Below are 23,173 nucleotides of genomic sequence, written 5' to 3' on the forward strand. Positions count from 1 at the left end.
TTAATGAAGCCACTAAGCACCATGGTACCAACAGGGACCTATAAGCTCAGTATTAATGTATAGCCAAATTCAAGATCACTGGTTCCTTGTGGGAAGATAACAATAATAATGATAGCTTATATACAGAGTACTTACCATGTGCCAAGCAGGGCTCTGAGTCTTCATATGTTCGCATATTTAGTTTTCTCCACCGTCTGCGGACATAGGCACTATTCTTATTCCTACTGTATAGGATAGGAATAATATGAGAAAAATGAGGCTCAGAGCAATTACTATGTAAGATGATCAATACACATAGGCTCTAAGAAAAGAGAATACATTTTCTTATTTTTATTAAGCATTTTTTGTTTTCCACTAAGGCAGCTAAATCATAAAGTCTGATCTAGCTCAATCCAGGCCTGATATACTCAGAGGAGAGCCAGAGAGAGTGATTGGTGATCAAAGAGAGATTTTTTTTTTTAAGTCTATGAAAATAGTGTCATTTAAAGCAAAACTGTTGGGTTGTTGTTGTTTTAGCACCATACGGATTTTTAGCACACGTAAAAAGAAAGGACAAGTATTTCTTATGTGACTGGGTAAGCAAGAAAGAGTATGAAAAGTGGAGATAAGTACAGCTTTTTAATATTTTACAGAAAGTTACATAAAAACTTTATAAAGGCCCACTGGATATTTATTTTCCCTCCTCTGGTAACAGTCTTAAATAAATATAATTACTTTTGGACAATAAAGTGCTTCAACGTCGTATACTGAAAACCAATAAAAAATACCAGCCACTTGGAAGAGTTCCTGTCTGGAGACTGACCTGGTCCTTACACAGCCGAGTCAGAAGGTGAAAGGTTAAAAGTGCGTTCTTGATTTTAGACTGAACGTAAAGTGTAGACTTGGTGTTTTGTTTTTTTTGTTTTTTTTTTTTTAAGCCAAACGTAGTGTTCTTTCCTTCTTTTTTTTTTTTTTTTTAAGTTAATTAGTCACTAATGTGGACAGTCTCAAGGATCCAAGTCAATTAGGCCACTGTGTGCAGAACTTTCCAAGCTGAAGGCCGCATGCCCTTTGCATTTATAGGTAGTGTACTCTGGATAAAATCTTTTTGCAAGGAACAATAAAAGGCTGAATAATGGAGACCATGAGCTTAGGGATAATGTCATAAAAGGAGTTCTTAATATTTTGGCACTTCCCTTCTGATGTCAAGTGTGTTATTCTCATTTAGTGGGTGATGGCCAAGTGGAATAAGAGAAGTGTGTGTTAATCCACTGTCATTCTAAAGTGACAGTAAAAACCATTTGCTGCATTTCCCATTCGGATTCTGTAGCCCCTCTGATTCACACCTATTTTTTCCAGATTAGATCGCTGCCGTTTTATTTATGTGGCACTACCACATTCAATTCACACGTCACAACCGGCTGCAAGGGGAGCTTTTCTGATCCCTGGAGATGCAAGTTGACAGTATTTGATAATTGTATTTTTAACAGTCTTTAGAATTTGCCAACCCATCAGGGTCTTTTCTTTTTTCTTCTTATACCACTTTATTGAGGTATGATTGACACACAAAAAGTTGTACATATTTAATGCATACAACCTGATGAATTTGGAGAAAAGGATATACCCGTGAAGCCATGGCCGCAGTCTGTGCCATAAACATATCGATCACCTCCAAAAGTTTACTCCTACCCTCTTTATTTACTATTATTAATTATTATTGTTTGTCATAAGAACTGTTAACCTAAGATCTACTCTTTCAGAAAATTTCTAAGTATATAATATAATACTGTTAACTATAGGCTCCATGCTGTACAGTAGATCTCTAGGACTTATTTTTCTTATTTAAGCGAAACTTTGTAGCCCTTGACTAATACTGCCCCTTTCCTCTTCCCTGGTAATCAGAGGATCTTTTCTTAAGGAGTGCTTGCTTCTTGTGGCACCTGGGTGGCTGAGTCAGTTAGGTGTCTGCCTTTGGCGCAGGTTTGATCTCAGAGTCCTGGGGTCTCAGAGTCCTGGGATTGAGACCCGAGTCAGGCTCCCGGCTCAGCGGGGAGTCTGCTTCTCCCTCTTCCTCTGCCCTTCCCCTCCACTCATGCTTCTCTCTCTCAAATAAATAAATAAATAATCTTAAAAAAAAAAAAGGAGTGCTTGCTTCTCTACTTTTAATACTACTAACATTTCCATTTAAAGGAGAAACAATCTTCTTTTGATAGGACAAAATTCCCTACATCTCTAAGTTTTATTTACATTTATATAAATAAGTATAAATGAATATAAATAAGATTTATTTATACAAGATAAATAAGATTTATTTATATAAAGGAATATAAATAAGATTTATTTATATAAATGAATATAAATAAGATTTATTTGTATATATAAATATAAATAAAATTTGTCAGGCGAAGAACTGACAAATCTTAATATATCATTGGACATAGGAGAGGAAAGAAAGGGAGAATTCAAGAACAATTCTGAAGTGTCTGGCTTGGGCAAATTTATGAAACAATGCCTTTTGCAAAGCCCAAATGGAATGGGACTGTGGAGGAAGATGATGTGCACATTTGATGGTGCATATTGGGCTTGAAGTATCTGTAGGATGCCCAGGTGGAGAGGGTCAGTGTGTGGTTGGATGTTTGGCTTTGAAGCTCAGAGGGGTCTGGGCTAAAGGTAAGACACAGGGGTCAGGAACATCAGGGAAACTGTGGAAGCCAAAGGCATCAGGAGGCTCATCTAAGCAGAGCGAGTTGAAGTAGATGAGAAGACAACATCCCAAGGAACCCAAACATATTGAGGAGCTCCAGCAGAAGGGAAGCCACAGAGAGACTGAGAATGAGCATCTGGGGAGGCAAAAGGAAAATAAGAAGAGTACAGGGACCAGAAGCAAAAGGAAAATCATGTTTTAAGCCAACAGGGCTCAACAGCAGAGGGTTATAACAGCATAACTGCAAAGTAACTTTTGAATTTAGAAATGATGATATCAGGAAGCTTGATAGAATCACTTGCTATTGATCATTAGAGTAATATTGAGCCCATTAGAGTAACAGAAATAATTATACCTTTAGAGTAATAGAAATAATTTTCTTAAATTGATGTGGATCTTCACAAATTTACAAAGAACATTTACACATAATGCCGCATTTCATTCTCACAACTCTTGATAATTAGATGTAACTGCTTCCATTATGTAGATGAGGAGAGGGCTCTAGAAAGGCCAAGGACTTGTATGAGGATGATGATGATGATGGCAATGACAACGATGATGACAACAACACCCCTTATTAACTAAATTTAAAGACGGTCTGGAGAACTAAGGTAACTTCCCCTGGCTCACACAGGAGGTGTCAGAATGGGTCTCGAACACAGTTCTGCTAGATGCTGAAGTTTGTGCTCTTTCCAGAATTAAAGGCGGCCTCACCAGCTCTTCAGGATTTTTGACAAATATCATTTAAAAAATTTTAAAAAACAGGGTGCCTGGGTGGCTCAGTCCATTAAGCGTCTGCCTTCGGCTCAGGTCATGATCCGAGGGTCCTGGGATGGAGTCCCACATCTGGCTCCCTGCTCAGTGGGGAGACTGCTTCTTCCTCTACCCTTCCTCCTCCCCCGGCTTGTGATCTCCCTCTCTCTCTCTCAAATAAATAAATAAAGTCTTTTAACATTTTTTTATTAAAGCAATATGTATTCTTAAAAACATTGACAAAAATCCAATATTGCCACTGATTTCCTGTCTTCCTGTTTATGTTATAATTGAAGAGATGTATCCTCCATGAGAAGAAAACACATCTTAAATGTAGTATTTCATTGCACAGAAGTCATATCTTTAAGGTCAAATAGCTCTCCAATAAAATGCTAGCCACAGAATTCCATAATGCAAATACTGTGCTGAAGACAGTATTGGACTCCATAAATAGAGATGAGCACCTCAAGGTAAGGAAGGGAAGAAAACAACCTTGTTGGAAAAATGTTCAAGGGAAAACTTGCTTCCAAGACGGTGGCTCAGACATATCTAGATCTCCTTCTCCCACTCGACAAATATCTGAACATCTTTAGTCCTCATAGTGAAGCTGCCGGTGACTAGCATTCAATTCCCAACCCATTCATGGTAAAAATGAACTATGTTTTAGATGAAAAAAAGAAATAAATATACCTACATATAACTTTTTCTTCTTATAAAGTATCAGTTTGAATGACAGTGAGAAGTTACAAATAAGAAACTAAGTTGAGACTACAGTGGTGGGTGTATGAGATTCATTGTATAATTCTTCAACCTTTCTGTATATTTTAAAATTTTCCAAATAAAATGTTAGTAAAAAAAATTTGGAAAGAAGAAAAGAAAAAGCACCAAAGTACCAGTAATATAATAAGCTCCAGATCCAGGAAAGAAAGTTAAGTCTGTGAATGTAGCTGAATTACTCCCCTACCCACCCAAAAATACTCAATTAATACCTTCATTTCAACTACTAATATTGAGTTATTTTATGAGAAAGCTTAAATCCACATAGAACTAAAATAGAGCTAATTCCTGCCCACTAATTTGTCTTTATAACTAAGTTACCAATGTTTTCACATTTCTCTAATTTTATTTCCATTTCCAGGAAACCATGAAAAGTATGGCACTGGTTTATAATCGTTTTAGAATGTAAATTGAATTTACAGTTAGTAAATGAGTTATGATATAAGCTAATTATAAAGCAAACTGATTGTATACTTTTATTTTTAATCAGGAAGTAATGTAATCTTATAACCTAAAGTTTGGAGAAAAGAGAAAGTAAAGAAAATCAAATCTTCCTCCCTAAATGCAGCGATTACAATATTTACATTTTTTTCCTGGCCTTTCAGTTTCTTAAAGATACTTTCAAATGGTTGTGACAGGTTTAGACCCTGTGTTTTTCACTTAGTGTTAGATATTAAGTGTTTTTCTATGTCTACATATTTAACATATTAAAGATTGCATAACCTTTTACTATTATAAACAGTGTTGTGATGAATCTTCAACTGTATGGCTTATTTTACATTTTGGATTAGATTGCTGGAAGTGGGATTACTGGGCCAAAGAGCACAAGATTCAAATGGCTCTGTGTATTAATGAATTTCTTTCCAAAAGTGTTGCACTAATTTAAATTGTAACCGTAACTTAGAAACTTATCTTTGCCAGCATTGAGTATTATAACTTTCCAAAGTTGGCAAATTTAACATGCAGGCAATTGTATTTCATTGTTTGCATTTGCATTTCTATAAAATATTTTCAAACAGCCTCCTTCTGCCCACCATGTGAGTTGACAGTAGAAAGAATGACAGTGAGTAGATTTCATGAACCTTCTGGATATAATTAAGTGTTTCCCCATTGCCCACCATAGCAAATTAAAATCCTAGCTCTTGTCTTCAAAGCCCTGGACAAATTCTCTGTCTAATGCCCTGTCTCAACAGATCTCTTCCAATGAGTCCCAAGTTTCCTTGAGAAGGATGCACCTGGGATCCTTGGTAAACACACATGAAGGCTGAGTTAGGTTCTCCAGGTGGGCCTCACAGTGCCCTGAGATTACCCTCTGCATTTGTATCTTCATGAGCCCCCTGGCTTCCTTTCTTTTAAGGACTTTGATGCCAGGAATAGTCAGAGGAAATTCAAAGCTCATTTGAGAGAGTATTTTCCCCAGGAATTCTGCATAGATTAGACAAGAAGTTCATTTAATATTATTACTAAAATGATGAAACATAGCGTACACTGAATGAGAATGATCTCCTCCACCTACAAACACATTTCACACTTCACTTTGGAAGAAACAGAGCTTTCCAGGTTGGGGGACATGGGTTGGTTAGATGCTCCTACTCCAAGCAGATTGACTCACCTTCTTGGGGCGGGGGGTTGGGGGGGGACTGAAAAGTTCTTGCAGAGAGAGTGGTTAGATATGCTGGAGACCATGGGGTGAAGCGGGGTGTGGGGTCCATCTTTGAGTAAGTCAAGGAAGCTCGATGGGAAAGTGGGAACTTACTGGGTCTAGGAAGGTTCCAGAATTCTTCTGATCAAGCTAAAGAAATATTTCCCTCATTTTTGTTGTGATGACTATTTTAGTCTCAGGCTGAAGAAGCCAAGAAAAAAACCTGTCATATAGCATAATAATTGCAATACTAACAATGCCACATGTAATATTTTTAAAGTACTTATAATGTGCCTGGCATGGTGCTAAGTTCTTTACATCATGCATGATTTCATTATAACCCTCATGCCACCACTCCATGAAGTAGGCCCTAATATGATTCTCATGTTTTACAGATTAATAAGTTATCCTGAAATCACACCAAAAACATCTTGGTCCTTACTTAGCTGTTTTCTTATAGGATTGCAAGATCCCCAAGGTCAGCAACACTTTCTTCTATGGGGTCAGGTACTGACATGAGACAAGGCCAAATCAGATAGCTGTTGAATATATGAATTGAAAGGCAATGAGAGAAAAAGAATGATTAAAGGATCTCTTGGGATTCTTTATAAAAAGATTTTTTTTAAACTAAAAAATAAGATTCTTTAAAAACCAATGTAATTCTCTGCAGCCTCCTCCTGCCCCTCCTCCCACCTCATTTCCAAAATACACTTGGAAGGTCCTCTTCGTTTTGGGTCCAGGTTTTAATTTAAATTACAAACCACCGGGCTTTAATTTTTCCAGACAGTTGGCAAATGCCTCAGAGTCACTAAATGATACTGTTTTTATTCCATTGAGATAAGCACATATTTTAAATAAGTGCTAACTTGGGTGCATTTTCTATAGGTCAAATCTTAGTCAAAATGATTGAATGGCTCGCACACCTCTAGTGTTGATGAGTGGAGGTACATCATTGACCTACAACATCACACATGCTCAGGTCTTAAAAGTAGCCCCGGTGAGGCCCAATATGGTGTCCACACAACACACGTTTTCTCAGCTTGAATTATGTGTTTGGGCTTAGATTCTTATTTCCTAGAAAAGCTTCTGTCCACCCTGGATGAAGCCGACTGACAAACCTCCTCTGAACTAGCTGGGTGCTGGCCCTGTTTTGCCCCCTGTTGGGCAAAGCCTCCATTTTTCAAGTCCCTAACCAGGCCGTGGAAGGAAACCAGGGAGGCTCTGCTGGCATGTCAGAAACTCGGGGGAAGAGACGAAGAAAGGCCACACTACACGCACTCTTGAAGGCATGAAGGCCCTGCCGACTTGGGAGGCAGCCTAGGAGACCTTCTACACGATCCCATGCCATCCCTGTTCTCTCTCTCAGGACCAGGATGCCGAAGGAGGACTTAAAACATAAAGGAGTCAGAATTTCCTTTCATGGACCACAATAAAATAGGTGTCTTAAAAGAAAATGTAAATGAATCAAGAGGAAGTTTTAGCCCAGCAAGGTGATGTAAAGCATCTTTTCCAGCTCCCATGGAACCCTGTAAAGGTTTTAAGAGTGACTCCTTCATACGTGTTTGTTAAAATTTTCTCTTCTCCCAGATTCCCTCTGGGTGCTTGAAACTAAAATGCCTTCCCCCCACGACAAGACATTGAGCTTCCACTTCTAAAAAAAGTCCAAAGCGAGCTTCGTCTCTTTCTGTTGTTACTAGCCAGGGGTACAGTGGTTTACATAATGCTGCTGACTTTTCCTGCCAAGTTCAGCTTAAAATGTATTTCAAGGGCAATTGATTATATGGGCATTGATAGTGATAAAGGAAAAAGACAAAGCTAACTTTTTTTAAAATGAAAAAGAGGTTCATTATTTTGGGAGCTAGTCAAGTCCTTGGAAGTCTTACAAATATACATTCAGGAGCAGCCATGACTCCTTCAACTTGGCTCGCTCCCTTGTTCTTCCTGGCTTCTTATCAATCCTTTACCTACCCCCAATTTGCGACTGTTTCATCTCCAGTTAAGAACCCATGCACTTCCACACGTTACACCATCTACCCCCCAACTCTGAACTTAGAAATGACCCATATCTTGATCCTCTGCCTACAGCCAAAGAGGAAAGCAGCTCTCCAGAGACTGGAATATACGTAGTAAAAGGAGAGAACAGGGCCAGAAAAATTAAATCGTATGTGCAAGATGTGTGGTGTGTCCGCACGTATGACCACACCGGCCATGTGGTAGGCCAGTGCACCTGTGAGCATCTTCTTGAAATGCTTTTCAAACACCCTCGAAATTTCCGTAAGAAAAAAATAAACTCGATAAATTCCAAATACTGATTTTATTTTTAAACATTTTTTTCTAGTTCATTGTTTTGTTCTATTTAATTTCTTTGAATTTGGGTGTTGAAAGGATCTTAAAAGGTCGATAGCCTCTTCCACTTCATGAACGAGGAAACCAAGCCACCAAGCTGTGTCCTGCCAGGAGCCACAGAACTTATTCATGTCACAGCTACAACTCAAAAGCCGAGTGTTTTGCTAGTTCCTATTTTTAATTTTTTTAAACAACACCAGAAAGTCTCTTGTACTCTTCTTTCAAGATGTAAGATGTTTAATTTTTTAATAAACTTATATTCCTGAATTTTGTATTTCTAAGCCCCCCTTTTTGCCATATATCTTTTTTTCTTCCACATTTTTCTCTATCTCCTAATATCTCCTAATGTTTTGAAATTTCAGCCTTTTAATTCTTCTGATTTCCCTCTGCACTTGGTCATTATTCCCTCTGGTCCTCTCTCTCTGTCTTTCTCTCTCGCTCTCATGAACTTATAGAATCCATTTGTGTCTCTATCCTTCTCTTTCCTCAACATTTTCTTATCTCATTCCTATTTTCTCTTGATTCTTTTTAGACGTCTTTCCATAACCTCAATTTCTCCCCCTGCATGCCTTTTCATCTTGTTTCTATCTGTATTTTTTCTTCTTGAATGCTGCTTCTGTCAGACCACTTTTAGCACTTTCTTTACTGTGTATCTCTCCTTTTTCCATCCTGTCTCAACATGACCCCTTTGTCTCAATGCCCTCGAAACACAGCAGTGAAGGGTGTGTGCGTGGGCGGGGGGGGGGAGTGTGCTCAGGCCCAGATTTAGAATTACTTGGTAATTACTTAAGGGTAGAAAATTGAGGGAGACACCAAAGAATGTGCTCATAGAAAGAGAAATTCTTTGCTTATTTTCATCCCTGGGGACGTTAATCAGAAAGTTTCTTTTCTAATGCCTATTTAATAAATGCAAGTCATGTACATGTGTTTCCTATATAAAAGTATCCTGAATCAGTACTGTATGTGTGAAATGTTTCAATTTTCCTAAAACATTCTAAAACTTATTCCAGAGCCATTGTACAAATAGTCAGGGAGGAATGGGATTGGTTTCTGAGTTTCATCTGGACATATTTTAGGTATAATAAACACGAGTTAAGATTATGTTTTGAACATCACTAAAGTTAGTTTATCAACTATATTTGAGACAACTATAAAATTACTACAGTAGCATGAAAGTAAAGTTACTTGCTAAATTACTTATAAGAAAAATCTGAATATCTAAACAAGGTATCACTTCAAAAATTAGTTTTTCTGGCTATAGACTTTGAATGAATTGGGTTAACGTGTATTATTGGCACTTTTTTTTTATTAATCAGAGCACAATAATAAAAATGACTTTGGGTGTGCATAGCCTTAAGTATTTATAAAGATTTAGCCTATCTATACCATTAGGCAAAAAGGTTTCCTTTATTCCGTAATCACCATGTCTTACCCAGTTCAATGGCTGAGTAATTCAGAGTTGGAAATGAGCCCATGTTTAATTGCATCATCTAAGAATCAGACTTTAACAATTACTGGGGACAATAATGGCACAAAAAGAACTTAGATCAGGAATAATTCAGATAATTCTCATTAATTCTTTCGGTCTGAAAATTATAAAGCATCTTCTTATCCTTATTATCCTTAAATACTAATGAATAAATAAGTAAAGACACAAATAATAATATTACATTTTAATTACAAGATCTCTGCTTAAAATCCTGTATAAGGGTCTTTTCTCATAGACTGTTTCTCAGTCATTCCATATTGGTGAGTTTGCCTGGTGTTCTCCCAGATGACCTGGGTTCAACATCTGCTCTGAGGAAAGATTCTTCTGGCTCAATAATTAAAATATAATGATCTTATTACAGTTGGAAAAATGATTTATTCATCTTTATTATACATTGATTTTTTGGCATGGCAGAAAACAGGGGAGAGATATTAAATGTAATTCCATGGGGCCGGAGATGGGTCTAATATTACCTAATATCTTCAGAAATGACCAGATCAAGTCAGACAGTAAGCCAGAGTTAGAGAGGCTGACTCACTCTGTGAAGGGAGGGGTTGCCGACGAGGGTAGTGAACACTTGATAAATCAGTGGGGTCAGATGGCATGGAGGAAGAGCCCTGTTGCACATGCCTGGGAAGCAGGAATAAAACACATGAACAGTAAAAGGACAACTGGGAGGAATCCACAGAAATAGAGAGGAAAGATCGTAAATGAAATGACACATACTCAGAAAGAACAGAACTGACCTGAAATTCGACAACAGAATGACCATGTGAGACTATTCCTTCTCTCCTTGGGCACAACTGTGGCCACTATTTTTTAAATCACAGAATGGGAAACTAATCTGGCTGATTTTCTCCCAGCAGAATGAACATGCGCATACTGTACCACCTTTAATTCACCAGTATTCTTTCTTCACAAATTTACTTCTTAGGTCCCCACTGTCTTCTAACGCCAAATTCCAGATCGATGCATTTAATTCCTCCCCATTTTACCCTTTCACCTATATATAATTAGTTGCATGTGATCTCTGAAATAACTCGGTATTTCTGACCATAGTCTGAGTGTCTATCTAAGTTAACACTATAGAACCCAGCACAGCATCGTGTACAGATTAGCAATGATTTTAATACAAGCGGCAATAATAAAAGAAAAAAATGACATAAAAAATCAGTAATGATAAATGTTTGTTAAGTAGAAAGGTCTGTTTCTTTAAATGCTGATTCATCATTCTGCTAATCTCATTATTCAGACTTTTTCTGTTCGGAATAAAAATCACATAGTATGCCATTAATTTTTTTCTTTTTGAGAATTATTTTGGATAGCCTTAGGTTTTTTGCTTTCCACATAAATTTTACTAATAACATGAATTTCTACAAAGCTTATGTTGGGATTTTCATTGGAAGTGTGTTGAATCTGTAGATCAATTTTGGGAGAATTGATAATTTAACAATAGTGAATCTTCTGATCGACAAGTATGGTACCAGTCTTACACATATTTTGTTAAGTAGTTCCCTACATATTTAATATTTCTGATGCTGTTGTTAATTGGTATTTTTAAAATTTCAATTTCTAATTATTTATTGTTAATACAAAGAAATATGATTCTGTATATTGACCTGTTATCCTGTGCCTTTGATAAACTCACTTACTCTAGTAGAATATTTAGATTCTTAAGCATTTTCTATATGGACCATTATGCCATCTGCAAAGGACAGTTTCATGGTCGCCTTTCGAAAGAAAGAAAGTAAAGGGAGGAAGGAAGGAAGGAAGGAAGAGAGAGAGGGAGGGTGGGAAAGAAAAGAAAAGGAAAGGAAAGAAAAAAGAAAAGAAGAGAAACAGTGACATTGATCATTTAAAAAATTGGAGAATGACATTCTTGACAAACATGATATTTACATGCTTAAAAAATAACTCGAGTCTATTTATAATAGGGACATTTTGGAGAAGAGTGGCAGGAGAGAAAGCTATCCATATTTATTTAACAATGAAGTTTTAACATTTTTCCTGAGGAATGGTTTTGTGTCTTAGAAAACCACAACAGCTTCTGCTGCTGTTAATAACTTAAACATGGGGAGAGGAGTATGTTAAGAAAGAAATAAAAATAGGTCCACTTGTTTTTGTAGCTTTATAAATCATGAAATCAAGGTCATGAAAAATTAGGGGAAAAAAATAAGGGGGGAAAAGTCAAGACACAGAAAGAAAGATTGAAAGGGAATGTGAGGAATTGCTTTTTGAAACCAATACATCAATTACTTATTAGCTCAAAACATTTCTTGGTTTCTCCAAAAATGCAGATCCTATGAGACTAAAACTGAATTTATCAACTGCCCTCCCCAAACCAGTTCTTTGTTCATTTCTCTATTTTTTCTCAGTGGTACCACCTTTCCCAGTAACCCAGACTGGAAATGAGTGAGTCACCTTTGACATCCTACCAAGCCGCAAGCCCTGTTTGTTCTGCCACACAACCATCCCTTTACACAGTACCACCATTTGCTCCTTGGTGCTGGAATGACCGCCTGCCTCCCATTCCTCCTAGGGTCATCTGAATGTCAATTACTTACCCCACGTGCAGATGGGGAGGACGAGGATGTGCCTAGTACAGTTACTAGTCAATAGCACATACTTTCTCTTCCATCATTTTACCTTCTCCAGTTCATCTTGAACCAAGTGCCATTTTTTTTGGAAACACCTCAGGCACACCATGCTAGACAGCCTCCACTAGGCCCAAGCAGGCTGTGCTTACTGGCCAGGGCTCTGTCTCTGTGCTAGTCCTCCTGCTCACTCTCTAGACCTCCAGAACCTGCCTTATCCTTGTCCACAGGCATTGCCCAAACTCCAGCCTTCTGTGAGCTCCCCCTCCTCTGGACCTTTTCATCCATTTGTGTCAGTACCTTTCCTGTTGGCATTTATTTATTTATTTTTAAGATTTTATTTATTTATTTATTTGTCAGAGAGAGAGAGCACAAGCAGTAGGAGCGGCAGGCAGAGGGAGAAGCAGGCTCCCCGCTGAGCCAAGCCCGATGCGGGACTTGATCCCAGAACCCCAGGATCATGACCTGAGCCAAAGGCAGACACTTAACTGAGCCACCCAGGCATCCCTCCTGTTGGCATTTAAATTTGTATCACTATGTACAACTTTAGAAGTTTCATGGGTATAAATCAGAAGCTACAAGGTTACCATAATCCTTTTCTATCTCCTGAAGTATCTAGGAGGGCTCATTAAATGCTTATCCAGTAGGGGTTTTTTAGTGTTACGTTTGGGTTCCTTTCTCTTTGTTTTTTGTTTGTTTGTTTGTTGTGTGTGTGTGTGTGTCTATTGTAGGTTTTTGGTTTGTGAGGTTCATATATGTCAATCTCTATATAGAGCAGTCTATTCTAGGTCAGCAAGTCAGTAAACAGTCTCTCTAACACACATTAGGGCTTTTTCCTTTTTCTGGGCTTTTGATATTTGTCAAAACAGAATTCTATTAAAATTTAAGGATTTAATTTTATTTACCAAAGTAGGATTCTATTAAAGTTTTAAAAAATCCACTAATTTATAGTTTCATATTTCTGTGGAGGAGGAAAAAGCCTTTTGAAACATTTTCAGATAATAAGTGACACTAATTGTTGACTGTTGATCACTTACTGTGTAACAGTCACTGTAAGTGCATCAGCTTATTTAATCTTTACAACAGTCCTATAAAGGATTACTATTACTCTTACTTTGCAGATGAAAAATCTGAGACTCACAGAGGGGAACCAACTTGCCTAGGGTCACACAGCTAGCATGCTTCAGGGCTAGAATTAGGACCTAGGTGGGTCTGGCTCTGTCTTGTCTGTCCAGGTTACCATAACAAAATGCCATAGGTTGGGTAGTTTAAACAACAGAAATTAATTTTCTCACAGTTCTGGAGGCTGGAAATTAAGATTAGGATGTCCATGGTCAGGTTCTGGTGAGAGCTCTCCTCCGGGCTTACAGACAGCTCCCCTCCCTCTGTATCTTCATACATACAACACAGAGAAAGCTCTCTTCTTCTTAATCCTCTGCAATCCTATCTAATTAGGACCCACCCTTCTGACTTCATTTAACCTTAATTACCTCCTAAAATCCCTGTCTCCAAATATAATCACCTTAGGGTTAGGACTTTAACATATGCACCTGGGAGGGACACATTCAGCCCATAAGAAGCTCCAAAAAGATGTGGAGATATGCACTGGGCCTTACAAAACGAGATCCAAGAAATCTCCCAGAGATAGTTTGTCCAACCCCAGTTCATCACAACTTCCCACTCGCAGACTTAGCTTCCAGTAATTCAGTATGCCAGGACCATAACGCCCACCTCCAAATCCAACCTTCTTGACAGCCAAGAAATTCCAATTTTTCAAAGGAGACTAATAATTCTTTAAAAAATCCAACCCTTACTGTTCTGGATTTTCTGGAGATTTCAGAATGTGAATTTCAGGGGCTTCCTGTCTGACATTGAGGGGCACAGTTGGGTGAGGCCACAGAGGCTGGAATGCCCATGTCCCGCAGGTAGAGATAAATCCCAATTTGCCAGTGTTAGCTGGCCTTGCTTTGCTGGTACAAAAGCAGTGGGGAGACAAACCATAAGGATTTACCTAGTTCTGGGTGGCCCCGGTCATAAAATGCCAGTGTCTCAAAAGGGCGTGCAAGCAGACTAATTTGCTATGGGGCCACTGGAGTTCATCCACTGGGCTTCCCTGGGAGAAGGAATCCACTGAGTTCAGATGCCTCATGAAAAGAGTATTGGCACTCTATTTCTGCATTAGAGAATTGAGTCCAGTGCCAAGCAGGATCCAGACATTCCTGCATTTTTACTCTGCCCTGCTGTCATCTCTCAATGATTATTGATATTTCAGAAAAGGGAGGAATTTCTGCAATTCTCATTTTCATTAAAAACACATTTTACACATATTTTTGTCCTTTAAAATTTTTTCTTATTTATCTTTTTGTTTGTTTCTAAAACGTCCTTGGTTGTAATTTGTGTGGCTGTTGTTAGATTTCAGTGTACTTATTTCTTTATCTGTATCTTCACTCCCGTGGAGATCATTTGCAGTGGTGGGGTTTTTCTGTTGTGTTCTGGTCGACGTTCTCCTTTCACTGCTTCTCTCTCGGACTTCTTCCCTCCTTGCTGCCCTGCATGAAATCTAACAGTATGAACCCACCATAAGGGTCTTATCCTAGCAACTTTCTGCTGTTGCTCAGTTCACACTCAGTCCATCCAGAGAGAAAATAGAGGTGATGTTTCCCAAGCATACAATACTTAAATGTTTGTCCAACCCCAGTTCATCACAACTTCCCACCCGCGGACTTAGCTTCCAGTAATTTAGTATGCCAGGACCATAACGCCCACCTCCAAATCCTACCCTCTCGACAGCCAAGAAATTCCAATTTTTCAAAGGAGACTAATAATTCTCTTCTGGGCACAAAATTTTGTGTAAAAATGACATTAAAATACTGATAGTCAAGAAAATGCACCTGAAGTTAATAATAGCAAAACTTGAGAGGGGTGGGGGGATGGGGTAACTGGGTGACAGATATTAAGGAGAACACGTGTGGGGATGAGCACTGGGTGTTATACACAACTAATGACTCATTGAACACTACACCAAAAACTAATGATGGCTGATTGAACATAATAATAAAAAATAATAATACCAAAACTTGTATTCTGCTCCAATTTTTGTAGTTGACAAGATTATTTGAGACCCCTAAATGAACTAGTAATACTAAATTCACAGACATTACATGAAAATGGATGTATCATGCATTTTCTATTGCTACATTGCTGATGGAGCAAGACTTTGAGAGGCAGCCTTTTTATTTATTTATTTATTTTAAAGATTTTATTTATTTTTTAGAGAGTGAGCGAGAGAGAAACAGCATGAGAGGGGTGAGGGTCAGAGGGAGAAGCAGGCTCCCCACTGAGCCGGGAGCCCGATGTGGGACTCGATCCCGGGACCCTGGGATCATGACCTGAGCCGAAAGCAGACGCTTAACCATCTGAGCCACCCAGGCACCTGCGAGAGAGGCAGCCTTTTTACACTCAAGACCTCCCATGGGATGTCACATATCCTTACATGTGACAGTTATCTCTGCCAGTAAATACTTCCTCATCAACTTAAAACCCTCATGAAATAATCTTGGTCCACTTGGTTTTATTTCCAACTTCTATTCCAACGGAGAAGAGCTGGTTATGAAGAAAAGCATCTATTTTCCTACATTCCAGACAAAACCAGAAATCCTTTTACATAGTCACTGTGGAAGATCTATGGCACAACCCTATCCATCAGTCATCTTTTTGTCTCTGCTGACCTACTTTCCAAGACCTTTTACAGTTGTAATTTCAGACTTGTAGACAGTTCCAGTTTTTCCTCTGTGAAGCCATAAGCTCCCTGAAGACAAGAACCATGTCTTATATGTTTTGGCATCCTTAAGGTGTCCAAAGTGTGGTTTAAATCTAGTAGAAATAAGTGAATGTTGAGTGAATGTGTTTAATTTAACACATACTTCTTTTTAAAAATTTTTTTGTTATGTTAATCCCCATACATTACATCATTAGTTTTAGATGTAGTGTTCCATGATTCATTATTTGTGCATAACACCCAGTGCTCCATGCAGAACGTGCCCTCCTCAATACCCATCACCAGGCTAACCCATCCTCCCACCCCCCTCCCCTCTAGAACCCTCAGTTTGTTTTTCAGAGTCCATCATCTCTCATGGTTCGTCTCCCCCTCCGATTTCCCCCCCTTCATTCTTCCCCTCCTGCTATCTTCTTCTTCTTCTTTTTTTTTTCTTAACATACATTGCATTATTTGTTTCAGAGGTACAGATCTGAGATTCAACAGTCTTGCACAATTCACAGCACTTGCCAGAGCACATACCCTCCCCAGTGTCTATCACCCAGTCACCCCACCCCTCCCACCCCACCCCCCACTCCAGCAACCCTCAGTTTGTTTCCTGAGATTAAGAATTCCTCATATCGGGCACCTGGGTGGCTCAGTCGTTAAGCGTCTGCCTTCAGCTCGGGTCATGATCCCAGGGTGCTGGGATCGAGTCCCTCATCGGGCTCCCTGCTCGGCGGGAAGCCTGCTTCTCCCTCTCCCTCTCCCCCTGCTTGTGTTCCTGCTCTCGCTATCTCTCTCTCTGTCAAATAAATAAATAAAAATCTTTATTAAAAAAAAAAAGAATTCCTCATATCAGTGAGGTCATATGATACATGTCTTTCTCTGTTTGACTTCTTTCGCTCAGCATAATACCCTCCAGTTCCATCCACATCATTGCAAATGGCAAGATCTCATTCCTTTTGATGGCTGCATAATATTCCATTTTATATATATATATATATATATATATATATATATATATATATATATATACATACCACATCTTCTTTATCCATTCATCTGTCAATGGACATCTTGGCTCTTTCCACAGTTTGGCTATTGAATTTAACACATACTTCTATAGAGCTCTCTTGACTGGAAGCTCTTCTGTGTGCTTTATAACTATCAACTCCATTAAATCTTGTAACAACAAAAGTATTATTTTCATCCCCATTCACAAATAAGGAAATCGAGGGACAGAGAGGTTAAGAAATCAGCCAAAGTTCACATAGGTAATAAATGTCTGAGCCAAGATTCAAACCCTTGGCAGTGTGACTCCAAGAGCTGTCTGGGTTCTCTCTGAGTGAGTAAATACAGGAAGGCATGGACAGGCCATCCTCTGATAAATTGTTCATAGTATTAAACCTGCTTTGACAAGAACAGTTATTCTTTGTGAACTTGTGGTAGTAACAGATTGTTTTCTACCCTGACCACACTGCAATTAAATGTCGCCTATTTTTAACGCACACAGATTCTTGCTTTGAATCTCTCTCTCCCTTTCTCTTCTATGTTGATTCTCTCACATCTAGGTAATTACGAGGACTTGGCATGTCACCTATTTTTAACGCACACAGATTCTTGCTTTCAATCTCTCCCTTTCTCTTCTATGTTGATTCTCTTTCACATCTAGGTAATTTGTGAGGACTTGGCACTCCTTTTCCAGTTTAATCATAGTCATAATATATTTTGGTGTTCTCTTTTACCAGATGCTACTTTCCAAAATTACACCAACTGCAAACTTAACAATGCACCCAAAATTTCACCACCTGAATGAATGACAAAAATTCCTCTCTGGGGACTACCAATCAGGCTACTTGTTGGATATGTCATGCAGTTTTCCACTTGACTAAGAGATTAGGAAATGAATCCTGAGCCCTTTAAAAATAAGCACCTTCTCAATAGGTGTACTGCATGAGTAATATTCCCATGATTCAAAGTCCACCACTAGGAATTTATCTGACTACAAAAATTTTTATTTAGCAGGTACAGTATTATTATACCAACTCAAATGTGACTAAGAAGTAGCATAGTTCTTTAGTTGTTGTTTGTTTTTTTTTTAATTAATCCATTTGAGCAAGCTGGTGGGAAGCTGTCTTGGTCATTGTTGGGGCTTCTCTAAGAGTCTCATGAAAATTTGTAGTCTCAAGTGATACTTCGCATATAAGGAAGAGTGTCTAGTCCTCAGTCCATTGTCATCATGGATATATTCAACTCTCCAGGCCTCAAGTGCAGTTTGCTGATGGACACATGTGGGCACAGCAACGTTTGCCAAGACTGTTCCTCCATGTATGAGATCTAGCTTCCCTACATGCGACCTGGGTTTCCCTCTGAGGTTCTGCCATTTCCCCAAGAGTTCTCGGGATCAAATCTTCCCACTAGCTGAAGTACCTGTACACCCCTCTACCTTTCCCAAGCCAGGAAATGTCTTTCTCTTGCCATTCTTCCTCTCCTTGAGCACATCCTTCCCTTCTCTTCCCTTCCCTTCTAGAGATATTCAGCATAATTCCTCTGTGAGTTCAGGTGTTTACAAAAGACAAGGAGAGCCAATGACTGTGAGCAAATTTGCTCTCCAAAACAAAACTTGATTTGGGCAAGGGGCTGGAGGGAAGGGAGACGTAAGGAGAAGAAAAACTAAATTAGTATCTGTGTGAATTGTTCTGTCATATATGGTGAAAAGCTTCTTGCTGTGTTTGCTCCTAGTTTTAGCCAAGGAGAAAAGACATTGTGCTACGCAAAGGTATCAACATGTGATTAGCCAAGTGAGCACTAACAATAACAGCCTAAAAAATTTAGAGAACAAAGTTTATCTTTTACACACAGAACTCCTTTCTGGGACTGGCTATAAAGAGATCTTGCTTATGAAGACAGTTGTTCAAGGTAAAAGTGAGACAAGTTTGAACAAAGAAAGTAAACGTGTTCAGCCATTTTATTAAAGACTCATGGAAGGAAAAGGCTATAGGAACACGGGATGAAAAAATCAGACACAATCTCAAAATTGGTGCTTTTTTTCACTCTTGGGGTAGAAAAGAAAACATGAACGTGAAACGAGAGTGTGCAGGTATAGTCCCTAGGGTATATGTAAGAGAGTGTTGGTGATACTACTTTACTGTATAAGCTCCAAGTGCGACACATCCATGAAACTGTCCAGCTTTGGCCTCAGTCTAGAATTTCTTACTCTGGGGATAGTGGGAAAAAAGTAACATTTTAATGCCTCAACCTAACTGGTACCCAGCTTTTTATTATACCGTTAATCACTCCACTAAATCTGATGTTCTTACTTATTCTTACCCACTTAAAAGTGGAATGATTTTAATCCAGGAAGAAGGGAATTTTGGTCTGAAGGTGAGCATATTATAATGTATCACTATCACCAAACCTTTCTTAAACTTTGGATGAATCAATGTTTGCAACTCTCAAGGGCATTACAATCATTTGTTTGAGGTCTGTTTGTGATTTGTATGCCATGTTTATTAAAGCTGATATAAAAGGTTATGTTAGGGACTTAACCCCCGGGGTTTTGGCAAATAACCACTATCATTTAGTGGGAAGTGGGTGGCATGTCAGTTGTCAGCTCTAATTTCTCCTAACACATACTTTTCTTATTATACCTCCTATATCCACAAGACTTTCTGACACACCATGATGGGGGTTCTGAAGGAGGGGAAAGCTAAAGAGCTACCTGGTGAGAGAGAGAGTATTTTAATAGGATATATAAATCTGGTACTTTAACTGGAAAGAAACCGTAATGAGATGTTGAGTTTTTTTGTTTTTTTTTTCCACCAAGTTTCTAAGGACTTCAAGCCAATTTCTATGAAAATTGGTATAGATTTTTGTCTCCTACTTGCTTCAAAGATGAGTGAACAGACATGTAGGATTATGGCTAGATTTCATTACAACTAAGTTGCATCATTATTTTATGTCCCATTAAGGAGAAAAAAAATGGCACCAATTAAACTGACACGATATTTTCTTATCACTTAACATTTATATATGGTTGAAAAATATTTTCAGACCCATTTTAGATATGGATTTTTATTACATATCCTACTTTTCTGTTTCTGTGCCTTTCTACATCCATAATGAACTCTCAATGTCAACTCTTGGTGCCAGACCTTCACACTTAAGATGATGTTATTGTCAGGGCACCTGGGTGGTTCAGTCGGTTAAGCGTCTGCCTTCAGCTCAGGTCATGATCCTAGAGTCCCGGGATCGAGCCCCACATCCGGCTCCCCACTCAGCAGGGAATCTGCTTCTTTCTCTGCCCTTCATCCGGCTCATGCACGCTCTCTCTCTCTCTCTCTTTCACTCTATCTCAAATAAGTAAATAAATCTTAAAAAAAATGATGTTATTGTCCATCACGAACTTTGAGTTGTTTTTCTCGTTGAGGGAGTGCAACAGTGATTCATTGACACTCCACACCCAGTCAGTCGCCTTGCATAGAAATGGTGTTGACTATAGTCAGGTGGCATCTAGGTTTCATGCAGTACAGTATTAGTGTCCGGCCAGCAGGTGTGACAATGAGCAGCTATGAGGAAGGCAAAGGAATGCAGGGCTTGAGCCTGGTCAAGAGCCAAGTCAGCTAGTAGGATCTGGAAGGGTCTGAGGGTCCTTTGCTCCTTTGTAAGGGTCTGAAGGTCTATAAGCTAATATCTCAAGGCACAATATGTACTCCCGGTAGGGGTCATCATTAATATGAATGCCTATAAATCCACTCTTCAAAGAGTCTTCTTGACAATTTTATTTTGTCACCTTCCTGTCCGATCCAACTAGCTAATTAGTTCTTCGTTTTCCTTCCCAAAGGCACTGATGAAGGACTGGTGCTTGGCATTCGGTGTGGGACCTGTGTCAGATCTGTCAGTGCTCGCATTATTAGTGCTGTCTTCATTTTATTGCTCCTTCTTAAGAATCTTTTCAAGCCATTTGACCATTTTGTGAGAACTGGTTCGGTTTCAACTTTATAATAAAAGTGGACACCCCATTTCCTCAGGAAACCCTGCTCACAGCAGCATGGCGGACTGAGCAAGGAGTCAATGTCAACACATGCACTAAATACTACATTCTTTCTTAATTTTTAGATAAAAAAGTAGATGAGTTGAAGTCCTAACATTTTCTTCCTGTACCCTACTGGGTTGTTTGTTTAACCCACTGGCGTGTTGCACCCAGCTGTGGATGCTGTTATCTAAACAACTGTATTAATCTAATAGTGTAAACATTTGAGGAATTGAAAAAAATCAAGTTTAAGGGGCTACCGCCACCCCCCCTTTGTTTTACTCTCAATTTAATGTGGGTGTGAGGCAGGGTGGGGGGGAAGTTCTTCTGGAAATAACTAAAATTTTGCAAGTATATATTTTTAAATCTTTTAAAAACATACTACGTGTTCAGTCTAGTAATTCTGTTGTTGCCCAGCTTTAGACTGAAGACAATGTGAATTCCTCATACAGGAACAAAATAATAATTGGCAGCTGTGCACAACAAGGCAATCAAGGGCCATGTGTTGTATCATAAACCCCTAGGGCAAAGAAATGTGCCTGATGTTGGATAATGAAGTGTATCCAAGAAAATAAATAAAATGGGCTGTGTTATTTTAAGGGTAAGACTGTTATTCCCTCCTGTCAGAAATAGATAAAATTTTATTTCTTCACATAGTGAAACTTACTCAGAAACCTTTTGGGCTGCATACCCACTGGGGTAAAATGCCGAATAACTGGTCACTAGTGATGACACTGCCTTACTCCTAACATCTTGATTCTTAGTAGAATAAAGATAATTTTTCTGGGGCGCCTGGGTGGCTCAGTTGGTTGGGCGACTGCCTTCGGCTCAGGTCATGATCCTGGAGTCCCGGGATCAAGTCCCGCATCGGGCTCCCTGCTCAGCAGGGAGTCTGCTTCTCCCTCTGACCCTCCTCCCTCTCACGCTCTCTGTCTCTCATTCTCTCTCTCTCAAATAAATAAATAAAATCTTTAAAAAAAAAAAAAGATAATTTTTCTAAAGAGTGCATGGCTAAGATAGAACATTATAAATATAATATTTTCTCCCTGTTGGCTTCTATGGAAGGCTGAAAACCACTAATCTGATTACACAACAGTGACAACTTCAGATAGCATAGTATAGCCTTCCTTGAAAGTAGAAATTCACTACTTTTGTTCCTCCCCGAATCTTCATACAGTTCCATAAAGATTTCCTAAGCTGGAAGAAACCTTCGCAAACAATACATTTTCCCATCCAACTCATGCGTCAAGTTTTGGTTGAAACTTTGTAAGGCAAGAACACCATGTTATTATATTGTTATATTGTTGGATCTCTCAACCTCTGGGTCAGGATGTGATGTTCACAAATGTTTGCAGAACGAGAATGGATCCCCACTGCCCCCCTGCCCCACAATTGTGTAGAGGGGGGAGAGGAAACTGCAAAGTGAGGATAATTGAAATAACCAGTTTGAGAATCTCCCAGAAAATAGCAAATGTTAGTATTAATCACACTCCCACCCACATTCAAATGGCCAGGACTCATTCATGTGAACACAACCTGATTGTAATGGGGGCTGTAAAGTGTATCCTCCCCCTGTGCCTAGAAAAAGGGAATTGTGTGGTGAATACAGCATTGTCTCTGTCAAGTATATAACAGATACTCAACCTCAAGAGTAATCAGAGGATGCAAATTCAAACAGCAATAAGATACAATTTTCCCCCAGCAAATTGTCAAGAAGTAGAAAGCCAAATAATATAAAGGTGTGTGAGATTAGGAACCATCGTGGCTGCTGGTGGATGTGTGAACTCATTCCATGGTGAAGGCTCATAGCAATAAGTGCGCTTGAATATGCAGATACCCTGAGACTTAGCAATTCTATTCCTGAGTAACTTATCCTGTGATAACTGTCATGCAGATGCCCATGGAGACTTGTGTAAAGATATTCTTTGCAGGGTTATGGATGAAAATCAAGGCAACCTAAAGCTCCATCAATAAAGAAATGAATAAATAAAATGGAGCTCGTATGCAATGAACAGAATACTATGCAGGGGTCAGAAGCGATGAGATATATTTTTTTCCTTTTCTCTTTTTATTTTGCACTATAGAAAACAACAACAATGA

The 23,173-nt window shown here is 38.9% G+C and overlaps 1 long non-coding RNA gene across 1 annotated transcript in view; it reads right to left on the minus strand.

Annotated features, from left to right (window-relative positions):
- LOC129045520 (uncharacterized) overlaps nucleotides 1–23,173 on the minus strand; it is a 60,290-nt gene that overhangs the window by 31,347 nt on the left and 5,770 nt on the right. Inside the window, exon 2 of the long non-coding RNA XR_008505346.2 lies at nucleotides 136–224. This is a non-coding gene — a long non-coding RNA (uncharacterized LOC129045520). The remainder of the gene's footprint in view (nucleotides 1–135; nucleotides 225–23,173) is intronic.

The sequence above is a fragment of the Mirounga angustirostris genome, unplaced genomic scaffold, assembly GCF_029215605.1.
Source record: "Mirounga angustirostris isolate CCGP_5_RB_7025 unplaced genomic scaffold, mMirAng1.0.hap1 SCAF_8, whole genome shotgun sequence".
Lineage (NCBI taxonomy): Eukaryota > Metazoa > Chordata > Mammalia > Carnivora > Phocidae > Mirounga > Mirounga angustirostris.